Raw genomic sequence first — 25,387 nt, 5'->3', positions numbered from 1 at the left:
TAAACCCAATAGAAATGAGCACTGCTAATCTTCAGATCATGGCCTCCAAATACCATTTCCTTGGTAAAATAGTTGACTTGAGGTTGAAGCAGAAAATGTAAAAGACAAGTCTGGATATCGTGTGATAATAAAAAGCGAGGAAGCAGTTAAAGAAGTCTGGTGTTGCGTCAAAAGGACTCAGGAGCCATAGTGAAAAAGTTCCCCTTGGCCAAAGTTGGAATAATCTGAACATTAAATAGAATAACAACTGTAATTAATTCAAACAAGTCAAATGTACTAAACTTCATGAGTTCATTTTAAAAAAGAAGCGTTTCTGAAAGATGCTAGGGAACCAACTCACTATTCTGAATACTGGTGAATACAGAGAAAATCAAGCATTTATTTTTGTTCTCAGAGTTTCCAAACAATTGGTGAAGGAAACATTTCTCTTTAGAAAAACAAATAAATCCCAGTTGAATGAAAAAGTAATGATAGAATTAGAATGTGACCATTTTTGCAAACCCTGAATGAAATAATGGATCTAGTCAATAATCCTCAATGGGGCTTCCCTGGTGGCACAGTGGTTGAGAGTCCGCCTGCCGATGCAGGGGATGTGGGTTCGTGCCCCGGTCCGGGAAGATCCCACATGTCGCGGAGCAGCTGGGCCCGTGAGCCATGGCCGCTGAGCCTGTGCGTCCGGAGCCTGTGCTCTGCAACGGGAGAGGCCACAACAGTGAGTGCGAGGCCTGCGTACCGCAAAAAAAAAAAAAAATCCTCAATGATAGCTTATATTGCCATAGAGGGAGACGACCTCTCACTATGTGCCTCGTGATAGAAATTCCCAACACCACCTGTGTTCGTTTTCTAGCCTGGGTGGCTGAAACAAAAGAAATTCATTTTCTCACAGAGGCTAAAAGGCTGAAATCAAGGTGTCAGTAGGGTTGATTTCTTCTAAGGCCTCTCACCTTGCCTTGCAGATGGTCCATCTTCTTGGGTTTTCACTCTGTAACTGTCTGTGTCCAAATTTCCTCTTCTTATAAGGACACCAGCCATACTGGATTAGGGCCCACCCTAATGATACGATTTTAACTAAATTACCTCTTTAAAGATCCTGTCTCCAAGAACAGTTCACATTCTTAGGTACCGGGGATTATGACATCAACATACAAATTTTGGGGAGACACAGTTCAGTCCATAACAACATCCATGACATATTCTTGCCAAAAACTAGAATCTGAATTAGATCACAATTAAACACCAGTTTACAGGGAATCCGGGGCGGGGGGAGGGTGGCAGTGTTGTGGGGGTGAGAAACATGTTAAACAACACAATGGGAATGCAGTCCGCAAAATTCAGAATTTGGAAAACTCCAAACTTCCAAGTGACCTGCTTCTGCAACAGATAAATTGCAAGGACAAAAGAAAAGGTACCCACAGATTATCAGAGACCTAAGAAATACATGGATCAAATGCTATCTATGTGCCTCATGGATCCTAATGAAACCAAGCAATTTTTTAAAAGACATAGTTGTGAGACAATTGGGAAATTTGAACATTAACTGATTCTGAGATTTTTTACATTATTAAGGAATTGTTTTTAGGTGTACTAATGTAGGTTGTGTTTTTAAAACAGTCCTTATCTTTTAGAGATAACATACTAAAATATTTACGTATGGGTGATATGATGTCAGGGATCTATTTAAAAATAATCCAGTGGGGAAGGAGGCAGACAGAGTGCAGATGAAAAAAAGAGTGGCAATGAGTTAATGCTCACAACTAGGTGATGGGTACATTGGGCTTGCTTATACCACGCTCTCTACTTTTGGGTATGTTTGAAGTTTTCCATAATAAAAAGCTTATAAATCAATAAATGAATGAACAAATGGGTGGTCATACCACGCATCCCACTGGGCAAGAGCAAAACAACTGAGATGAAAACAGGGAAGATTAACATACTAAGGGAAGCAATGGGGAATAAAATGTAACTAACACATAATAGCAACTGCCCTTTGTTGAGCAACAGGTAGATTCCAGGACAAGCACTAGGCAACATCATACATCTACACGTATAGTCACAAATCTCTACTGCTTTTCATCTTTATAATGTTCCTGGAGCAGGGGAGAAACTGGGTCATTTTACAAATAGAAAATCCAAGATTCAGAGATGCCTGAAACCATACACTGGTAAGGACCTGAGATAAACCAGCACCCAAGACTTTGGTCTACAATGTGTATCCCCTTTCCCTTATCCCACTGTACCTTGGGGGTTCAAAAGGGAATGAAATAATGGCCAAAACTTGAGTCAAGAGGGAGTGGCCTCAATCTGGAAATAAAACTTTGTTTTCTTTCTTTGTTCTTAAGGAAATTAGTTTTAAGAGCTTTCTTAGCTTTGTCCTCTATTAGTACTCTTCATTTTTTTTTTCCAGAAAAAAAAAAAGTACTTTAAATGGTCCTCATCCAACAGAAATGCTTGCAGTCACATTTCTCTGCAGGTTCACTTTTACAGTAATGAATACAAAGCCTTTTCTTCACCCCCATGATGATATATGGAGAGCTATGACACCAACGTGGAAATATAAAGAAAACAGAGATAGTGTGGAAAATATGTGTGCATTTTTTATCTTCTGCTATGAGTTTCTAGGTATTCCTCTCTGTCAAAATGAAACTCTTCAGACATGATTCACAAGCACATGGTATCTCAAATAAAATGTCATCCATCTTTTTCATTTGTAGACTATGTTTTGGTTCTGTTTTTTATTTTCGGTACACTCTTTTTAATAACGTGGGGAAGTAGACTCCATTTTAGAAAGATTTCCATCAAGACAGATGACAGTGAAAGGATCAGCCCATGAAGCTGAAGCCTGGCTCACCTGTGATTCTATACAACCAGCCATTACTCAAGCTACTAGAATGTCAGCTTCTCTCTCCCCTTAGATTTTTATCTTCCTCATGAATGTTAGGGGAAGAGTTGAGGTGGAAGTGGACGTTAATGATTTGTCCCTTCCAGAATCATCTGCTTGACTGCTCCTTCAGGCTACTTGGTCTTTGGCCACTTCTCTCTGCAAAGGTGGTGGGAGGGGTCTGGGGAGAGAGGGCCCTTACTTCCCTTTATGAATCTGCCTTGAGCACAAGGATTGGGAATAGAGGGGTGCAGAGGGGACTTTTGGTCTGGCCTCCCATTCATGAATGGACTAAAGTTCTCCTGTAAAGATTTTTCTCAACGGGCTTATAAATAAAGATAGGAAGATAAGGTGACAGGACTGGAAGATACTGATGTTTGCCTTGCCTTTCAGCTTTAGGCTTGTATCCTATCCCTGAGCTACAGTGTCCACAGTACGTAATTTGTATACCATTGTAATTACCGCATAAAGAGCGCAGTTTTACTGCTTGTATTTTTCGTGTGTGTGTTGCAAAGCATTAATTTGTCATATATAAATGTTTAAAGCATACCAATATTTTGCAATCATATTTTGTAATTTCCTTATTTGTTAATACACTGGTAGCCTCAAAAAATGGAAGTAGCTCTGGCTCCTTTCGCTGTCTGAAAGGCCTTAAGAGGGACTTCCCTGGTACTCCAGTGGTTAAGGCTCTGTGCTTCCGATGCAGGGGCCTCAGGTTCGATCCCTGGTCGGGCAACTAAGATCCCACATGCCACATGGTGTGGCCAAATTAAAAAAATACAAGAAAGGCCTTGAGAAGAGGAAGAGGAGAAGGTATGGTAACAATAGGCACAACAGTGAACATATACTGAGCATTTTTATGGGCCAAGTGCTTCTGGGTATCCTAATTTAACTCGTTAATTAGCACTTTTTAAAAAAAAATAAATTTGTTTTTTTTTTTTGGCTGTGCTGGGTCTTCGTTGCTGCATGTGGGCTTTCTCCAGTTGTGGCGAGCAGGGGCTACTCTTTGTTGCGGTATGTGGGCTTCTCATTGTGGTGGCTTCTCTTGTTGTGGAGCACAGGCTCTGGGATCACGGGCTTCAGTAGTTGTGGCATGTGGGCTCAGTAGTTGTGGCTCGCAGGCTCTGGAGTGCAGGCTCAGTAGTTGTGGCGCACGGGCTTAGTTGCTCCACAGCATGTGGGATCTGCCCAGACCAGGGCTCGAACCTGTGTCCCCTGCATTGGCAGGTGGATTCTTAACCACTGCGCCACGAGGGAAGCCCTAATTAGCAGATTAATTAACATGTATTAATTTAATCCTCACCTAAGAGGTAGATATTATCTCCATTTTACAGATAAGGAAATTGAGGCACAGCTAATAAGAAGCTGTGTATCAAACTTTACTGAAGGGTTGGAAGAAGCCAAAGGCAATTACAGAGTATGAGGGAAATAGTATACAACTAAATACTAAGTATAACTTTTCGTGGTTAAAAGGAAAAGCACCTAAGAGGTTAAACCCTCCATAAAGGGAATTTCCTTCCTGGAATCCCCCCAGATCCTAACCTTGTTTCTGGACCCTCATATTCTCATATGAAAGCACCACCCTCCTCTCTAATCTCTGGAAAATTCCACCCTTTCTCACAAGGACTGTTTTTGCCCCAGCGCCATATCTCTTCCCCAACCAGGGGAGGTGTTTCCCCTAGGGAAAATATCTCAAATTCTGAGTTACTCAGTCTGACATAACACTCAGATATTTGTCGAGGAGGTGCGCTGTAGGGGAGGGGGTTGTTGATACTCCAGGTGTCCAGTCCTCTTTTGGTGTCTCTCTTGACATGGTAGGTGACAAAGATCTTCTATCTTGGCCTGTCAATAACTTTTGGACCTACTTGTATCTTCCAAAACTTAACATTAATCATCAAAGGCAGTTAAATCTAAACCAATCCACAGGGATATAGAGAATCATACCTAAATGCTTCATAATTTGCAAATGTATCTTTCTCAACACTGGAGTTAGTGCTCTGGATTACTACAGTTCCTTTATTTGGTTCACTGTCCCCCTCCCCTCAAATAGGGTTCCCTTGAGCAAACTATCTTCCTCCCCATAACTACTTGGGGTGGATGGGAGGTGCGTGGACGAGGGTATGAAGACTTAGGTCTTCCAGCTGCACCACAATGTAAATAAGGTCATCTGAGACTTTTTTTTTAAAACATACTTCCTCCATATTCTAAGTCATCAATAAAAGACTATAGTTGATATTATTCAGTCACATTTTACCCCAGCACCAAAAGTATTCGTTGAGAGTTCCCTGAGAGCTTGGTTGTTAATAAACGCTGTATAACTACTTTCTGTGAGGCAAGTACCAGGGCCTGGCCCTTACCGAGCTAAGTTGTAAGAAATCTCATATTAATGTTTTATTATTGTAAACATCAGTTGGGGCTGGCCCCAAGCACAGGGATAAATTGGTACTATAAACAATTCAAGGGTAGTTTTTAGAATGAAAGCAATGCCTAGAATAAGAAGTTTTCCAAAGCACTTTTACACCTACTGCATTGTTTCAGTCTCAACGATAACTCAGAAAGGTCCTTAAACTTGTCATTATTACCTGCGTTCATAGAACAGGAAATTGAGAGTTTAAGTGATTGGGCAAGGTCACCCAGTTAATTAATCAAAGTGCAAAGCTTGCTTTCGGACAACCTAGTCCAACTTTTGCCAAAGCATTGACATTTGCCTTCTTTATATCTGTAATGCATTTCACAGGATTAAAACTCATTTAATCCTTGTGATGGTTAATTTTATGCATCAACTTGTCTTGGCTAAGGAATGCCCAGATCGCTGGTAAAACAGTGTTTCTGGGTATGTTTCTGAGGGTGTTTCAGAAGCGGTTAGCATTTGAATTGGTGAAACGAGTAGAGCAGATGGCCCTCCTCAATGTGGGTGGACATTATCCAATCTGTTGAGGGCCTGAATAAAACAAAAAGGTAGAGGAAGGGTGAATTCACTCTCTCCCTGTGAGCTGGGACATCTGTCTTCTCCTGCCCTTGACATTATAACTCCTGGTTCTTGGGCTTTCAAACTTGGACTGGGACTTACACCATTGTCCTCCCTCAGCCACCTCCCTTAGTGGGTTCAGCATTGTGTTAATCAAGAATACAAGTCTGGGACTTCCCTGGTGGTGCAGTGGTTAAGAATCTGCCTGCCAATGCAGGGGATACAGGTTCAAGCCCTGGTCCTGGAAGATTCCATGTGCCACAGAGCAACTAAGCCCATGCGCCACAACTACTGAGCCTGTGCTCTAGAACCTGTGAGCCACAACTACTGAGCCCATGCACCACAACTACTGAAGCTTGCGTGCCACAACTACTGAAGCCCGTGTGCCTAGTGCCTGTGCTCTGCAACAAGAGAAACCACTGCAATGAGAAGCCAGCGAACCGCAATGAAGAGCAGCCCCCACTTGCCACAACTAGAGAAAGCCCGTGTGCAGCAAAGAAGACCCAATGCAGCCAAGAATAAATAAATAAATTAAAAATAAATAAATAAAACAAAATAAAAATTACAAGGTAGATATGGGGGGGAAAAAAAGAATACAAGTCTGAGATCCTGGAATGACCTCTGAAACAAAAGTACCCAAATTGAAGGAGACAAAAATTCTTCATGGAAACTAAGAGCCAGCAATAATTCTAGTCATTATTATTGACATTAGGAATAACTTCTGACAGTTATCATCAATCAACTAAAATAATTCATTGGGAAAAGAATAATCTTTTCAACAAATGGTGCTGGGACAACTGGATATTCACAAGCAAAGAATGAAATTCACACCATATACAAAAATTAACTCAAAATGGATCAAGGACCTGAATCTAAGAACTAAAACTACAAAACTCTTAGAAGAAAATATAGAGGTAGATCTCTGTGACCTTGGAATATGCAGTATTTAGGTACGGCACCAAAAGGACAAGTAACCAAAGAAAAAAAATTAATAAATTGGACTTGATCAAAATTTTAAAATGTGTGCTTCAGAGGACATTATCAAGAAAGTGAAGGACTTCTCTGGTGGTCCAGTGGGTAAGACTCTGAGTTCCCAATGCAGGGGGCCCAGGTTCAATCCCTGGTCAGGGGACTAGATCCCACATGCACGCCACAAATGAAGAGTTTGCATGCCGCAGCTAAGAATCTGCATGCCAAAACTAATTAGTCTGCATGCCAAAACTAAGAAGTCCGCATGACACAACTAAAAGACCCTGCATGCCACAACTAAGGATCCCACATGCCTCAGCGAAGATCCGGCATGCCTCAATGAAGATCCCACGTGACAGAACTAAGACTCGGTGCAGCTTAAATAAATAAATAAATACGGACTTCCCTGGTGGCGCAGTGGTTAAGAATCTGCCTGCCGATGCAGGAGACATGGGTTCGATCCCTGGTCCGGGAAGATCCCATATGCCACAGAGCAACTAAGCCCATGTGCCACAACTACTGAGCCTGTGCTCTAGAGACCATGAGCCACAACTATGGAAGCCCACACACCCTAGAGCCCCTGCGCTGCAACTACTGAGCCCACACACCACAACTACTGAAGCCCGCGTGCTCTAGGGCCTGCGAGCCACAACTACTGAGCCCGCATGCTTCAACTACTGAAGCCCATGGGCCTAGGGCCCATGCACCGCAACCAAGAGCAGCCCCTGCTTGCCGCAAGTAGAGATAGCCTGCGTGCAGCAATGAAGACCCAACGCAGCCAAAAATAAATAAAGTTAAAAAAAAGGACTCAATTGACTGGTCTTAAATCATTATTATAAATAAATAAATAAATAAATAGGTTTTTCTTTAAATTTTTTTTTTTTTGATTTTTAACTTTTATTTATGTTTTGTTTTTTAACATCTTTATTGGGGTATAATGGCTTTACAATGGTGTGTTAGTTTCTGCTTTATAACAAAGTGAATCAGTTATACATATACATATGTTCCCATATGTCTTCCCTCTTGCGTCTCCCTCCCTCCCACCCTCCCTATCCCACCCCTCCAGGCGGTCACAAAGCACCGAGCCAATATCCCTGTGCCATGCGGCTGCTTCCCACTAGCTATCTACCTTACTAAGCTTGTTAGTGTGTATATGTCCATGACTCTCTCTCGCCCTGTCACAGCTCACCCTTCCCCCTCCCCATAACCTCAAGTCCGTTCTCTAGGAGGTCTGCCTCTTTATTCCTGCCTTATCCCTAGGTTCTTCATGACATTTTTTTTTCTTAAATTCCATATATATGTGTTAGCATACAGTATTTGTCTCTCTCTTTCTGACTTACTTCACTCTGTATGACAGACTCTAGGTCTATCCACCTCATTACAAATAGCTCAATTTCGTTTCTTTTTATGGCTGAGTAATATTCCATTGTATATATGTGCCACATCTTCTTTATCCATTCATCCGATGATGGACACTTAGGTTGTTTCCATCTCCACGCTATTGTAAATAGAGCTGCAATGAACATTTTGGTACATGACTCTTTTTGAATTATGGTTTTATCACAGTACATGCCCAGTAGTGGGATTGCTAGGTCCTATGGTAGTTCTATTTGTAGTTTTTTAAGGAAACTCCATACTGTTCTCCACAGTGGCTGTATCAATTTACATTCCCACCAACAGTGCAAGAGGGTTCCCTTTTCTCCACACCCTCTCCAGCATTTATTGTTTCTAGATTTTTTGATGATGGCCGTTCTGACTGGTGTGAGTGATATCTCATTGTAGTTTTGATTTGCATTTCTCTAGTGATTAGTGATGTTGAGCATTCTTTCATGTGTTTGTTGGCAGTCTGTATATCTTCTTTGGAGAAATGTCTATTTAGGTCTTCTGCCCATTTTTGGATTGGGTTGTTTGTTTTTTTGTTATTGAGCTGCATGAGCTGCTTGTAAATTTTGGAGATTAATCCTTTGTCAGTTGCTTCATTTGCAAATATTTTCTCCCATTCTGAGGGTTGCCTTTTGGTCTTGTTTATGGTTTCCTTTGCTGTGCAAAAGCTTTGAAGTTTCATTAGGTCCCACTTGTTTATTTTTGTTTTTATTTCCATTACTCTAGGAGGTGGGTCAGAAAGAATCTTGCTGTGATTTATGTCATAGAGTGTTCTGCCTATGTTTTCCTCTAAGAGTTTGATAGTTTCTAGCCTTATATTTAGGTCTTTAATCCATTTTGAGCTTATTTTTGTGTATGGTGTTACAGAGTGATCTAATCTCATACTTTTACATGTACCTGTCCAGTTTTCCCAGCACCACTTATTGAAGAGGCTGTCCTTTCTCCACTGTACATTCCTGCCACCTTTATCAAAGATAAGGTGTCCATATGTGCATGGGTTTATCTCTGGGCTTTCTATCCTGTTCCATTGATCTTTCTGTTTTTGTGCCAGTACCATACTGTCTTAATTACTGTAGGTTTGTAATATAGTCTGAAGTCAGGGAGCCTGATTCCTCCAGCTCCATGTTTCTTTCTCAAGATTGCTTTGGCTATTCGGGGTCTTTTGTGTTTCCATACAAATTGTGAAATTTTTTGTTCTACTTCTGTGAAAAATGCCAATGGTAGTTTGACAGGGATTAAATTGAATCTGTAGATTGCTTTGGGTAATAGAGTCATTTTCACAATATTGATTCTTCCAATCAAGAACATGGTATATCTCTCCATCTAATTGTATCATCTTTAATTTCTCTCATCAGTGTCTTATAATTTTCTGCATACAGGTCTTTTGTCTCCGTAGGTAGGTTTATTCCTAGATATTTTATTCTTTTTGTTGCAATGGTAAATGGGAGTGTTTCCTTCATTTCACTTTCAGATTTTTCGTCATTAGTGTATAGGAGTGACAGAGATTTCTGTGCATTAATTTTGTATCCTGCTACTTTACTAAATTCATTGATTAGCTCTAGTAGTTTTCTGGTAGCATCTTTAGGATTCTCTATGTATAGTATCATGTCATCTGCAAACAGTGACAGCTTTACTTCTTCTTTTCCAATTTGGATTCCTTTTATTTCCTTTTCTTCTCTGACTGCTGTGGCTAAAACTGCCAAAACTATGTTGAATAAGAGTGGTGAGAGTGGGCAACCTTTTCTTGTTGCTGATCTTAGTGGAAATGCTTTCATTTTTTCACCATTGAGGACGATGTTGGCTGTGGGTTTGTCATATATGGCCTTTATTATGTTGAGGAAAGTTCCCTCTATGCCTACTTTCTGGAGAGTTTTTATCATAAATGGGTGTTGAATTTTGTTGAAAGCTTTCTCTGCATCTATTGAGATGATCATATGGTTTTCCTCCTGCAGTTTGTTAATAAGGTTTATCACATTGATTGATTTGCATATATTAAAGAATCCTTGCATTCTTGGAATAAACCCCACTTGATCATGGTGTATGATCCTTTTAATGTGCTGTTGGATTCTGTTTGCTAGTATTTTGTTGAGGATTTTTGCATCTATGTTCATCAGTGATATTGGCCTGTAGTTTTCTTTCTTTGTGACACCCTTGTCTGGTTTTGGTATCAAGGTGATGTTGGCCTCGGAAAATGAGTTTGGGAGTGTTCCTCCCTCTGCTATATTTTGGAAGAGTTTGAGAATGATAGGTGTTAACTCTTCTCTGAATGTTTGATAGAATTCGCCTGTGAAGCCATCTGGTCCTGGGCTTTTGTTTGTTGGAAGATTTTTAATCACAGTTTCAATTTCAGTGCTTGTGATTGGTCTGTTCATATTTTCCATTTCTTCCTGATTCAGTCTTGGCAGGTTGTGCATTTCTAAGAATTTGTCCATTTCTTCCAGGTTGTGCATTTTATTGGCATAGAGTTGCTTGTAGTAATCTCTCATGAGCTTTTGTATTTCTGCAGTGTCAGTTGTTACTTCTCCTTTTACATTTCTAATTCTATTGATTTGAGTCTTCTCCCTTTTTTTGTTGATGAGTCTGGCTAATGGTTTATCAATTTTGTTTATCTTCTCAAAGAACCAGCTTTTAGTTTTATTTATCTTTGCTATCATTTCCTTCATTTCTTTTTCATTTATTTCTGATCTGATTTTTATGATTTCTTTCATTCTGCTAACTTTGGGGGTTTTTTGTTCTTTCTCTAATTGCTTTAGGTGCAATGTTAGGTTGTTTATTCGAGATGTTTCCTGTTTCTTAAGGTAGGATTGTATTGCTGTAAACTTCCCTCTTAGAACTGCTTTTGCTGCATCCCATAGATTTTGGGTCGTTGTGTCTCCATTGTCATTTGTTTCTAGGTATTTTTTTATTTCCTCTTTGATTTCTTCAGTGATCACTCTGTTATTAAGTAGTGTATTGTTTAGCCTCCATGTGTTTGTATTTTTTACAGATCTTTTCCTGTAATTGATATTTTGTCTCATAGCATTGTGGTCGGAAAAGATACTTGAAACAATTTCAATTTTCTTAAATTTACCAAGGCTTGACTTGTGACCCAAGATATGATCTATCCTGGAGAATGTTCCATGAGCACTTGAGAAGAATGTGTATTCTGTTGTTTTTGGATGGAATGTCCTATAAATATCATTTAAGTCCATCTTGTTTAATGTATCATTAAAGCTTGTGTTTCCGTATTTATTTTCATTTTGGATGATCTGTCCATTGGTGAAAATGGGGTGTTAACGTCCCCTACTATGAATGTGTTACTGTCGATTTCCCCTTTTATGGCTGTTAGTATTTGCCTTATGTATTGAGGTGCTCTTATGTTGGGTGCATAAAAATTTACAATGTTATATCTTCTTCTTGGATTGATCCCTTGATCATTATGTAGTGTCGTTCTTTGTCTCTTGTAATAGTCTTTATTTTAAAGTCTATTTTGTCTGATATGAGAATTGCTACTCCAGCTTTCTTTTGTTTTCCATTTGCATGAAATATCCTTTTCCCTCCCCTTACTTTCAGTCTGTATGTGCCTCTAGGTCTGAAGTGGGTCTCTTGTAGACAGCAAATATATGGGTCTTGTATTTGTATCCATTCAGCTAATCTGTGTCTTTTGGTGGGAACATTTAGTCCATTTACATGTAAGGTAATTATCGATATGTATGTTCCTATTCCCATTTTCTTAATTGTTTTGGGTTCGTTATTGTAGGTCTTTTCCTTCTCTTGTGCTTCTTGCATAGAGAAGGTCCTTTAGCATTTGTTGTAAAGCTGGTTTGGTGGTGCTGAACTCTCTCAGCTTTTGCTTGTCTGTAAAGGTTTTAATTTCTCCATCAAATCTGAATGAGATCCTTGCTGGGTAGAGTAATCTTGGTTGTAGGTTTTTCTCCTTCATCACTTTAAATATGTCCTGCCAGTCCCTTCTGGCTTGCAGAGTTTCTGCTGAAAGATCAGCTGTTAACCTTATGGGGATTCCGTTGTGTGTTATTTGTTGTTTTTCCCTTGCTTCTTTTAATATGTTTTCTTTGTATTTAATTTTTGACAGTTTGATTAATACGTGTCTTGGCATATTTCTCCTTGGATTTATCCTCTATGGGACCCTCTGTGCTTCCTGGACTTGATTAACTATTTCCTTTCCCATATTAGGGAAGTTTTCAACTATAATCTCTTCAAATATTTTCTCAGTCCGTTTCTTTTTCTCTTCTTCTTCTGGAACCCCTATAATTCGAATGTTGGTGCGTTTAATGTTGTCCCAGAGGTCTCTGAGACTGTCCTCAGTTCTTTTCATTCTTTTTTCTTTATTCTGCTCTGCAGTAGTTATTTCCACTATTTTATCTTCCAGGTCACTTATCCGTTCTTCTGCCTCAGTTATTCTCCTATTGATCCCATCTAGAGTATTTTTAATTTCATTTATTGTGTTGTTCATCGTTGTTTGTTTTATCTTTAGTTCTTCTAGGTCCTTGTTAAATGTTTCCTGTATTTTCTCTATTCTATTTCCAAGGTTTTGGATCATGTTTACTATCATTATTCTGAATTCTTTTTCAGGTAGACTGCCTATTTCCTCTTCATTTGTTAGGTCTGGTGGGTTTTTATCTTGCTCCTTCATCTGCTGTGTTCTTCTGTCTTCTCATTTTGCTTATCTTACTGTGTTTGGGGTCTCCTTTTTGCAGGCTGCAGGCTCGTAGTTCCCGTTGTTTTTGGTGTCTGTCCCCAGTGGCTAAGGTTGGTTCAGTGGGTTGTGTTGGCTTCCTGGTGGAGGGGACTAGTGCCTGTGTTCTGGTGGATGAGGCTGGATCTTGTCTTTCTGGTGGGCAGGTCCAGGTTTGGTGGAGTGTTTTGGGGTGTCTGTAGACTTATTATGATTTTAGGCAGCCTCTCTGCTAATGGGTGGGGTTGTGTTCCTGTCTTGCTAGTTGTTTGGCATAGGGTGCCCAGCACTGTAGCTTGCTGGTCGTTGAGTGAAGCTGGGTGCTGGTGTTGCGATAGAGATCTCTGGGAGATTTTCTCCATTTGATATTATGTGGAGCTGGGAGGTCTCTTGTGGACCAGTGTCCTGAAGTTGGCTCTCCCACCTCAGAGGCACAGCACTGACTCCTGGCTGCAGCACCAAGAGCCTTTCATCCACACAGCTCAGAATAAAAGGAAGAAAAAGTAGAAATAACGAAAGAAAGGAGTTAGGGAGCGAGGGAGGGAGGGAGGGAGGAAGGAAGGAAGGAAGGAGGGAAGGAAGGAAAAAAGAAAGAAAGAAGATAAAGTAAAATAAAATAAAGAAAAAATATAATAGTTATTAAAATTGGAAATAATTATTAAGAAAAAAATTAAAAAAAAATGAAAACAAAAAAACCGACGGATAGAACCCTAGGACAAGTGGTGGAAGCAAAGCTATAGAGACAAAATCTCACACAGAAGCATACACATACACACTCAGAAAAAGAGGAACAGGGGAAAAAAATCATAAATCTTGCTCTCAAAGTCCCCCTCCTCAATTTGGGATGATTCGTTGTCTAAAGGAGGGAAGGAAGGAAAGAAAGAAAGAAGATAAAGTAAAATAAAATAAAGGTATTAAAATAAAAAATAATTATTAAGAAAAAAAATTTTTAAAAACAAACAAAAAACAAACGGACGGATAGAACCCTAGGACAAATGGTGGAAGCAAAGCTATACAGACAAAATCTCACACAGAAGCATACACATACACACTCACAAAAAGAGGAAAAGAGGAAAAAGTCATAAATCTTGCTCTCAAAGTCCACCTCCTCAATTTGGGATGATTCATTGTCTATTCATGAATTCCACAGATGCAGGGTACATCAAGTTGATTGTGGAGCTTTAATCCTCTGCTTCTGAGGCTGCTGGGAGAGATTTCCCTTTCTCTTCTTTGTTCTCACAGCTCTCAGGGGCTCGGCTTTGGATTTGGTCCCGCCTCTAAGTGTAGGTCGCTGGAGGGCGTCTGTTCTTCGCTCAGACAGGACGGGGTTAAAGGAGCCGCTGATTCGGGGGCTCTGGCGCACTCAGGCCGGCGGGGAGGGAGGGGCACTGTGTGCGGGGCGGGCCTGCGGCGGCAGAGGCCAGCGTGACTTTGTACCAGCCTGAGGCGCGCCGTGCGTTCTCCCGGGGGAGTTGTCCCTGGATCCCGGGACCCTGGCAGTGGCGGGCTGCACAGGCTCCGCGGAAGGGGGGTGTGGAGAGTGACCTGTGCTCGCACACAGGCTTCTTGGTGGCAGCAGCAGCAGCCTTAGCGTAGTATGAGTTCTTTAAATCCCTTGAGTGTTAGAATCATTCAGAGAGCTGTAGTTTTTAACAGCTAAAAATGTCCTGGATTTTTGAGCAAAATCCATTGTCCCTGGGAGTATACTTGGTACTTTTGGTACTTAACCAGAGTATATATCCTAGATTTGGGTTCATTTATGGCCCTTGAATTTGAGACCCCAATTTATGATGAAATGGCCAGGAAGGGGAAATACCAGGCAATTCTAGAATTCCAGTCTTTGTGAGATATTTAGAACCCTTGCAGTAACCTTTCCAGTTGGGAGGTGTAACCATAGAGTAGAGAAGTGTGGCTTCACTAGGCTTAGATAGCTTGCTGTGAATGTGGTAAGGATTCTTAACATAAACCTGCTCCCTTCCCACCTCCCCACCCCTTTTTTGAAATTATAGAATTTTTTTTGTTTGTTTTTGTTGATATGTCTCCACATCTTTTCCTTACAACTTTATTTATTTATTTTATTGTGAAGAAATTACCATAAAATTAACCATTTTTAAAGGGAAAAAAAATGAGAGAAAGTACTTGCAAATCATATATCTAATAAGGGACTTGTATCTAGAATATATAAAGAAGTCTTACAACTTAACAACAAAGACAAAAAATTCAATTAGAATATGGGCAAAGGACTTGGATATATAATTCTTCAAAAAAGATATACAAATGGCAAATAAGCACATAAAAAGATGTTCAACATCATTATCCACCAGGGAAACACAAATCAAAACCGCAATGAGGTAGCACTCACACCTACTAGAATGGCCATTATCAAGCTCTAAAGAGGATGTGAAGAAACTGGAACCCTCATACATTGCTGTTAGGAATGTATAGTGGTGCAGCCACTTTGGAAAACTCTCTGGCAGTTTCTCAAAAAGGTAAACATAAAAAAAAAAAAGTAAGCATAGAAGTATCATATGACCCAGCAATTCCACTCCTAGGTTTATACCCAGAAGAATTAACATATGTCCACACACAAGTTTGTACACAAATGTTCATAGCACTATTTATTCAAGGTAACTGAAAAGCAGAATGAATGTGCATCAACTGATGCACGGATATACAAAATATGGTATATTCATACAAAAGAGTAATATTCAGCCATGAAAGAGAAATGAAGCACTGATGTATGCCACAAATGAATGAACCTTGAAAACATCATGCTTAGTGTAAGAAGCCAGACACAAAATGTCACATATTACATGATTCCATTTATATATATTGTCCACAGTAGGCAAATCTACAGAGACAGAAAGTACATTAGTGGTTGCCAGGGACTGGGAAGACAGGGAGATGGTAAGTGACTGCTAACAAATACAGGTTTAATGATAGTGTTCAGGAATTAGTGCGATGTGAATATGCTAAAAATCACTGAATTCACACTTTAAAAGACTATTATGATATGTGAATTATATCTCAATTAAAAAAATAAATTCCAGCTTCTTACAGGTGCTACATTAAGGAAAACAGATAAATCAATTCAGGGCATCTAAGCCCATCATCAGGGAACCCAGTGAGGAAAGAATAATGCTCAGAAAATCACCAGGGAGGTCAGATTGGTTGTTATGACCCTAAAAGTATTCTAGTAGCACTCCATGTCAGTCTCTAGGAAATTTGCATCATGCTTTATACGATGACTAGCCCCAAAGTGAAGCTATGGCCTTAGGACCAAGCTGGTTTCATTTCTCATTAACCTCTATCTTGCCATCTTTCAGGTGTTTCCTCTGCAGTATCAGAAACAAGGACCGTCAAGTTTATGACTCTCAGATAACTGAACTCAATTCATTCAACACATTTTATTGAGTACCTGGAAAGTGCCAGGCACTTGCTATACGCAGGGAATCAGATGTGATCAGGATAAATGCTCCCTTCCCTTGATGAAACATATTCTAATATGAAAAATGGATAATAAAATATATGCTGCTTCTCTTCAATGGCTCTCCCATCCCCAACCTATTCAATGGCCTTTTCTGACCTGCTTCTGGGGAGGTAGGGTTCACCTCTGAGAACTGTGTAAACCAGGCTCCCTTTTACTAGCAAGAAATTAGGCAGCAGGAAGAGAGAGATGAGGGTATTTCTTCTCCCTGCCTCAGCCTCTCAGTTCTGGCAGTAAATTTCAACTACTACATCTCCTGTAGGATAGACTTCCTCTATAGCACCAGATCTCACTGGAAATTTTACGTTCTTCCTCTGTCTTTTCATACTGAAGCATGTGTGGCAGATTATCTGAAAAGACAGCTACTAATGATTCATTTCAACCTATATGTTCAAGCTGATCCTCCCCTTAAAAAGTAGTATCTAGTTCACCTCCCCTTGAATCTGGACTTGCCTTGTGACTTGCTTTGACCAGAAAAATGTGGCAAATGTGATGCTCTGCCTGTTCTGGGACAAGTCCTTAAGAGGCCCAGCAGCTTCCACTTTGACTTTCCCGGGACCCAGCCACCTAATAAGCGCTCAGGCTAAATTATTAAACAGGGAGAGATCACATGGAAAGAGAGACAAGTCTAGCCCACCACTCACCAGTCCAGCCACCCCAGCACAGAGGTACCAGATGTATGAATGTACCTATCTTGGATCCTCACTCAGCTCCAGTGGAATTTTCCCAGCCAACTCTACCAAGTACAGAGCGGAGATGAGCCATTTCTACCAAGCCCTGCTCAAACTGAATAATCGTGAGCAAATAAATGGTGGTTGCTTTTTTTAAGTCACTAAGTTGTGGGCACCTTGTTACATAGCAATAGAGACCTTAAACTGATGGTAATGGGTCCTCAATGCTGCTTAGTCCCAGATGCCTCGACATCCTTATTAATACCCTTAACCCTGACCTTGGCTCCATGAAGGGTCCACTGGCTTCATTCTCTTCAATTAAACCCTCTTGAGTTCTGTTTTATGTTCTGTTTTGAGTTCTGAGACACTGCCCAACACAACAAGTAAATAAATGAATAAGACAATCACAGATCCTTGTTGGTACCAGGATGAAAATAAGCAGGCTGCACGATAGGCAATGACAGAACCAACTTCAGGCAGGGTATTCAGAGAAGGCCTTTCTAACTAACTCTGCTTAAGCCAGCTAACATCTGCAGCAAAGAGGCTGAAGGAAATGCAGTGCTAGTGGAAGCAAGGTTGGTGACAAACTCAGCTGAGGAATACACTTCAGGTTCAAGTCACTTTTTCTGGTGTCTCTGTCCTATGCCACAGAGCTAAGGCTTGCAACTGCTTTCATATCTCTGGGTATATCACTCATTTCATTCATCCCATTAGGCTGAATATTTGAACTAGAGGAAAGACAAACAAAAAGAATGGGAATGGCTCCTTCCCTGCCATGCTTGCCTCTCATCTCCCAACATACCTGAAAATACAAGTTTGAAGGGTGTGAGCCATAATGCCTAAGAAGAACCAGGACTAAAAAATGGCAGGGATGTTAAAAAGGACTTTTACATAAGGTATGAAAACATATTTTTTTCCCACAGTTAGGAGTAATTTGAAATTAAGGCAACATATTTTTACCAATACAACTGGCAAAAATTCTAAAGAGCAATAGCATCTAGTGCTGGTGAGGATGTGACAAAATGGGCTTTTCAATATGTTGCTTGGTGAGAGAAAGAACTGCTATCCTCTCTTTGGTATACAATTTGCCAACATCCTTAAATAAAAAAACATATAACATATCTTTCCCTGGTCCCACTTTTGAGAATCTACTCTAAATACCATATGTAAAGATAGATGTGCAAAGATCTATTTTATTGCAATATTGTTCACAGTGGCAAAAATAAAAAGTAGGAACAACCTGATTATCCATCAATAAGAAAATGGTTCAATAAATTACGGTACATTCATATTAAGGAATCACACCAGTACTAAAAAGAATGAATTAGATCTATATTTATTGAACTGGAGGGATAGCCATAATATATTATTAAGCAGGTATTTTAAAAAGCAAGCATCATGTATAGTATGATCCTAAAGCAAAAGTTACATATGTGCACATATATTTGTTTATATTTATAGGAACATGAAGACAGTGTGGAAAAATACATATGCTTTTAACAGGATTACCGTAGAGGGGTGAAAATAAATGGAAAAGGATCAACTTTTCTTTACATATTTTTGGACTGCTTCATTTATTGAAATGAGTGTATATCACTTTCATTTTTAATTCTGCTGTCCCCACCCTTCTTTCCACCTCAGGCAACCAGTTCTGACTTACTTCACCTTAGATTAATTTTAACTGTTCTAGAATTTTATATAAATGGATTCATAATTTTTTGTGTCTGGCTTCTTTTGTTCACTGTTGTGCCTGTGAGATTCATCCAGGTTGTTGTATACATTGGCAGTTCATTCCTTTTTCATTGCTAAGTTGTATTCCATTCAAATGGTGTATCACAATTTGTCCATATCCTGCTGATGGACATTTGGGTTGTTTCCAGATTTTGGCTATTGTGAACAAAGCTGCAGTGAACATTCTTGCATGAGAATTTTTTTTTTAATTGAAGTATAGTTGATTTACAGTGTGTTAATGTCTGCTGTACAGCAAAGTGATTCAGTTATACATATACATACCTCCTTTTTTATATTCTTTTCCATTATGGTTTATCAAAGGATACTGAATATAGTTCTCTGTTGCACAAGAATTTTGACATAGATTTCTATTTCTCTTGGATAAATACCTAGGATTTGAATTGTTGGGTCAAAGGGTAGATATATGAGGATGTATGAACATATTTTACTTTTGGTAATTAAAAAAAAAAAAAAACGGGCTTCCCTGGTGGCGCAGTGGTTGAGAGTCTGCCTGCTGATGCAGGGGACGCGGGTTCATGCCCCGGAGCGGCTGGGCCTGTGAGCCATGGCTGCTGAGCCTGCACGTCCGGAGCCTGTGCTCCGCAATGGGAGAGGCCACAACAGTGAGAGGCCTGCGTACCGCAAAAAAAAAAAAAAAAAATTTTGAAGGAAGAGGATGAATCTGTACTTCAAAAAGATAATAATCCTTGTTATCTTTTTCTCCATCCTTCCCCTCCCAATAGGTGTTTGCATCTGTCAGTTCTTAGGCTTCCCAGGCCAGATCAGTGACCCACTACTTTTCAGGATGAATCATCAAAGATGGGGAAATTCTAATGTTATACCTGCCCAACAGGAACTAGGTTTAGATAACGCCCACCAGAAGCCTTAAGACTCAAATGATAATTCAAGAGAACTGCTAACACACAGGAAAAGCAGCTTCTATAGTCGGAAACTTATTGCAAACCAAACAAAACTCATGACACTCCTTTTCTATAATAACAAGTTGTCACCAGAATAGATACTTAGCATGAAAAAGAAGAAACGAGTCAAATCAATACATCAACAAGAGTAGCAGAAGTAACCCTACTGCAAGGGAGGGTTTACAAACAAATTGTGAACCAAACCTTGGCAACTTTCCAAACTTAAACTGACAGTCCAAGATGCTATAAAAATCCAGTCAATACCATGAAGACCTATTCTAGGAAGGATTGGCTGGAATAAACATATTTTTTAAGTGTTAAAAAAAGGGGTACTGCCACACTGTCAATGACAGATTTTAGCACCCTTTTTCTCAGAACCGGCCTTGAGTCTTAACCCATAAGAGGGTCACAGTTTCAGTATATCCTCCAGGATACAGCTGTTTAGACCAGGGATGGACCTCAGACAGTTCAAGTTTGGATTCGAAGTGCCATGGGAAGCCAATAAAGTATTCTGTGCAAGTAGTAACATGGTCTGATTTATGATTCAAAAAGATCTTGGAAGAATAAATTAGCAAGCATTTGCAGTAGTTCAGATGAGAAATGATTATGGTTGACGATGGCAGTGGAGAAGGAGAGAAGTCCTAGGCAGCCCCTCAACATCTACAAGCCAGGGAGAGGAACAAAGGGTTTCTGAAGGAGTCGACATGTAGACCTAAAAGACTGTGGGGTCATGAAAGCTAAGAGAGAGGGAGTTTTTGAGAAGGAAGAAGTGATCAACTGTAGCTTCAGAAGTAATGACGAGGAGCCTGTTTGTGAAGAAGACAGCCTTCTGTTAAAAGGAGCAGAGAAACGGGGCGGTAGCAGGAAGAAGATAAAGTGACAAGGAAGTGACTAAAGCATGTTTGTAGCTTCTTTTGCACTGCAGATAGAAATCTAAAAGGCCATGTTCTTAACTTGCCATACAAGTCCCTCCGTAGCGTAACTACTTTTATCAGTCAGGTTCCCAGTAGCAGACACTGGCACACTCAGAGTTTAGCTGAAGAGAACACCGTAATGGGACAATTTACAGCCGTGCAGGCAGGGTGAGGAAACACATCATTTGGGGAAGCACCCAGGTGTTAGCTTCAGGGTGAAAACATTGCCACACAAAGCCTGAAGAGAAAAGGGAAGGAAACTTAGAGCTGGAGCCATGGAAGGGGGGCCACCTGACACCAGCAGTGGCCACAGAGGGCCAGAACCCTGTTGCTAAAGCAGGAAGGAAGGAGAAAGAAATATCTCTCCCCCTGTTTTCTGATCCACCCTCACAACATTGAACCCAACTGGAAACCAGAAGCCATGAGAATGCAGATGATGTACTGCACAGAGGTCAGGAAGGCACAGAGAAAGGCAGAGAAATCCCTGGGAAGTTGATTGAGCAGTTGATTCACCAGCACACCCTTGCTCACCTCCCCAGCTCATCTCTGACCAGTTTCCCTCCCCTCACCCCCACACTGAGCCTTCTTTCACATGCAGGAACATGCTGAGCTGCATGCTACCTTGGGCCTGGGTACAGGCTGTTCTTTCTATCTGGAATACTATTCCTCTCTCCACCTTGTTAGCTCAAAATTATCTTTCCACCTTCACTTTAGATGTCACTTTCTCAGAGAGGCCTTTCCCTGCCCTTGTTCCTACCTCATCTTCAGGAAACACCACTGTTACATTCTCTCATAGCACCCTGTTCTTTTTCTTCTACAGCATTCTTCATCGTGTGCAATGATAGCTTTACCGCAGCGTTATTTGTTTAACATCCACCTACTCCCTCAGACTAAACATCATGAGAACAGGAATTAGTGTCTGTTTTCACAGGATGATTTTGGCAATGGGGTAAATGCCCAAACACATATTTATTTAAAGACTTAATGAACCGGTTATAATACCCTCTCCACGTCACCCATGATCTCTGAACACAAACGGTTTAGCAATGATAACCGATCTTATTTAATCCGTCCTTGTTACATGTCAATCAGTGTGCTAGAAATTTAATATATGTCATCTCATTCACCACCCACAGCAAAGTCCTAAGAGTCAGGGACTCTTTTCAGCCCCATTTACCCAGAAAGGGTGCCAAGGCATGAGAGGTCAAGGAATTCAGTCAAGGTTACACAGCTATGGGTTGTGAACCAAATCCCACTGATATCACAGCCGGTGCTCTGACCTTCCTCCCCCCACCACCCCCACATTAAACATCTCCCTCTGGTTTTTGCTTGTTTGTTTATAAGTCTATCTTCCGTATTAGACTATAAGCCCCTTGGGTAACAACAGGTTTTAGTCAACTATTTAACCCCACTGCACATTGCAGATGCTCTATAAACACTGAACGTCAACTCTTTCCTACCAGAAAAGCATGTCTTGCGCTGACTGACCTCTCCCCTCACCTCCAGTCTTTACCCACATTCATTCTGTTTATTAAAGAACAGTGGTCTCTCAGTCAGACTCTTTTGATGTCCACTGCAGTGAGCTCTTCCACTACAGCACAATTCTTTTAATGAACTGATAAAGAGTTCAAGGACCAGCAAAGCCTCTTGTGAACTCTGAACACCTGGGGGCTTTCCCAGGACGCTTGCCCTTATGCAGAAAGACCTTGCCTCAGAAACCAGCCAGCCCATCCTTTCTGACATCCACCCAATTCAGCCCTGAATCTCACTTGACAAAGCAGGATCAGTTCCCACAGTCACAGGCTGCCTAGTTGCTTCACTGACGGCAACTTGGATTCCCGTGAATAGAGCTTTCAGAGGCCCAGCCACTGGGAGCAGCACATCTACTCTGGGCTCCCCTGTGGTCAGGGGACAGAAGGAGAGAGAGCATTCCAGGAGGCAGAAAATGATTCCAAGAGCACTTCTGCCTCCATCTCACCTACTGCCAGCACCTGCGCATTCTTGCAGAAGGACTTGGAATGTGTTAGCCCTTTAGAGAACCTACCAGGCTCTCTGAATAGGTTCACCCAAGCCCTCTAACAGCCCTGAAAGGAGACTGAATTTCAGCCAAGAAGAGCCCAACTGTCAGCAGAACAGAGAGTTAGGGAGGGCATGCCCTCCTACCAGCTTACCTGCTGCACAGTGCTGCGGCTCCACTTAACTCCTTACTTCTTCATCGCTTCTTTTTCTTTTCAATTATCCCCATGGCACTCTTTTCTCTTTTGCTCTCCACAACCCAACTTCTGTGTGATGTGGACCAAAAAAAAAAAAAAAAAAAGTCAGAGCTAGAAAGAACCTTGTGTCATCTAACCCAAGGCATCCCAAGTCCTGGCAAAATCACTTAAGAGGTTTTTTAAAATACAGATTTCTAGACCGTACCTTAGACCTGCAGTAGTAAATAACTATTGCTTTTGTCTGTCGAGGCATGGCTTTCTTCAGCCTTTCTTCAGAGAACTTTTCTTTCCCCAGTCTACATGGTTCTCCTAGGACTAGCAATTCCATAATGCATGGCCCCAAGATAGGTACATGATCCAAACTGGGCTACTCAGTCATTCCCAGTGCTATCAGACTCAGTGGAGGAAAGATTAAAGTGTCCCTTTCCCACTGGTTGCCTAATCGAAAAAAATGCAACCCACTCTCCACACAGTAGTAGCCCTATTTCCTGCCAACTAGAAGAAACTTATCTGCAATGAAGGAAAATGAAAATCAGAGAGAGTTCTGACCATATCTGCTAAGTTCCTGAGGCAAGTTCTATCTCCGAACTCCTCTGTCTCCTGGGTCAACAAATTCTCTTGCTTTGCTTAAGCTAGTTTTGAGAGTTTCTATCATCTGTGACCGAAAGTATAGGGATTAATACATCTACTGAGTCAATAACTCAAAGGTTAAGAAAGAGAATCTGAAATTTTGAAAGATGTGCAGGGATTTCTGATGTATGGCTAGGTTTAGGATATTCTGATAGACCAACCCCTCACCTTATAAGGATAAAAGCTGAGATCCACATAAGGGATTTGATAATAATGATGAGGTAGAATTTAGTGAGCACTTACTACATGCAGGACTCAATGTGAAATGAGTTATATGTATTACTTCATTCAATCCTCAGCACATCACTTTGAATTTAGTATGTTTACCATATCTATTTGCTTGTTTACTGTGTCTGTTTTATCTACAATTATACATCTACCTCCTTACCACCTAGCACAGTGCCTGCAACATAGTAGGATCTTACTAAATACTTGCAATATTGAATAAATTTTACAGATTAATACAATTACTTAATTAATTAATACAATTAATTAATACAATTAATTAATACAATTACAATTAATTACAATTACTACTGCAGCAGCAGTAGTAGCAGCAAGGTTACTAACATTTACTGAGTGTTTATTTTGTGTTAGATTCTATTCTAAGTTCTTTTTAAACATTAGCTTAATTGTCTGAAAAAGCTTTTAAGGTAGGTTTCTGTTATCCCCATTATGATAAGAAAACTGAGTCACGGAGATGTCAAATAATTTCCCCAAGGTCACATAGCTAGTAAGCAGCAACACTAAGATTCAAACCCAGGCAATCTGGCTCCAGCGTCCCAGTTCACAACCACTATGCTATACTGGTTTAATTAACTTATTCAGAATGGCCAAGCTACTGAATAGCAGATACAGAATTTGGGTCTAGGTTTGTCTGAGTCCAAAATCTGCACTTTTTAACCACTACTTTATACTTCCTGCCTGTGGTTAATTGTCTGACAGTTCATGGTAGTCCACATAAATGGTCCTGGGGTCGTGCAATATACAATCTGCATAGCTCTTGTGGCGACCCTCATAATATGATTCGAAACCAAGTATCCTGACTTCTAGAGAGGAATAGTTAGGTGTGATCAGAAACAGCCCTCGCTGGGCCAAATACTGAAACCAAGGTACAACTGTTTGCCTCTTGTGTCAGTTTGGATACTGCAAGAAGCAAAAGCCAAGATGGAATTAGAAGTATAAGAGATTTATTGAAGGATAAATGGAAGAAGGAACAGGAGTATGTGGGAAGAGTTTCAGAGTACAAGGAAGTTCTGTCAAGAGAGAAAGGAGAAGGAAGATTGGGTTGGAAGAGAATCTGTCCAGTTGCAGCAAAGCTCCGAGGAAATGTGGGCCAGGTCAGTGGGGAGCCCAAGGCAATGCTGGCCCAGCAGAGGAGCCCTGCTTTGGGCAGAAACAGCCTCACTCCAGAACACCTTGCTCAGTCATTGCTTGGGAGCAGCCCAGTGACAGCACAGCCTTGGCATAAATGCTGTGGCTGATCCCCAAGAAGTGGCTGTCGGAGCTGCTGGTCATCCACACTCCTCTCAACTGGTTCTCTTAAAGATAGATCTGGCCGGAGCCTTCCCATGGCTGCCACAGCCCTGTACTAGGAATCAAACTCCTCTGGAGGAAACACCAAGGAGCCAGTCATAGGAGAGAAGCAGTGTTTACAATTGCTCCTGTCACATAAATAACACTGCTGAGTACATTTGCTTTCAAACCTTGTGTTGGTTTGGCCTTACTAAAAGCCCATTTAGTGAAAAATATGTTTTCCTGAAGAGGGGTAGGTGGGACTTTTTCTTGTTTATTTTTCTGTGGACACATTTAAATTGCCACAAAGAAGTTACTATGGAAACTGCTCCCAAACTTGCAAGATAAAGGGTAAAAATGGAACACTTTGTTAAAATGCAAATGATTAGTCTTTAGAGACCAGAGCACTTTTTAACAAACTCTCCTTGTCTGG

The 25,387-nt window shown here is 40.7% G+C and overlaps 1 protein-coding gene across 4 annotated transcripts in view; it reads right to left on the bottom strand.

The window, feature by feature from the left end:
- The window catches only part of LOC307184552 (uncharacterized protein), a 770,349-nt gene extending 746,918 nt beyond the window's left edge, over positions 1–23,431 (bottom strand). For all 4 annotated transcript variants that reach the window (XR_013827746.1, XR_013827747.1, XR_013827748.1 and 1 more), the window contains exon 1: positions 22,768–23,431. The gene's annotated coding sequence lies outside the window, so the exon portion shown is untranslated. The remainder of the gene's footprint in view (positions 1–22,767) is intronic.
- Positions 23,432–25,387: the final 1,956 nt, after the last annotated feature.

Source organism: Stenella coeruleoalba (genome assembly GCF_951394435.1).
Source record: "Stenella coeruleoalba genome assembly, chromosome: 3".
NCBI lineage: Eukaryota > Metazoa > Chordata > Mammalia > Artiodactyla > Delphinidae > Stenella > Stenella coeruleoalba.
This window is presented reverse-complemented; position numbering and strand designations above follow the sequence as displayed.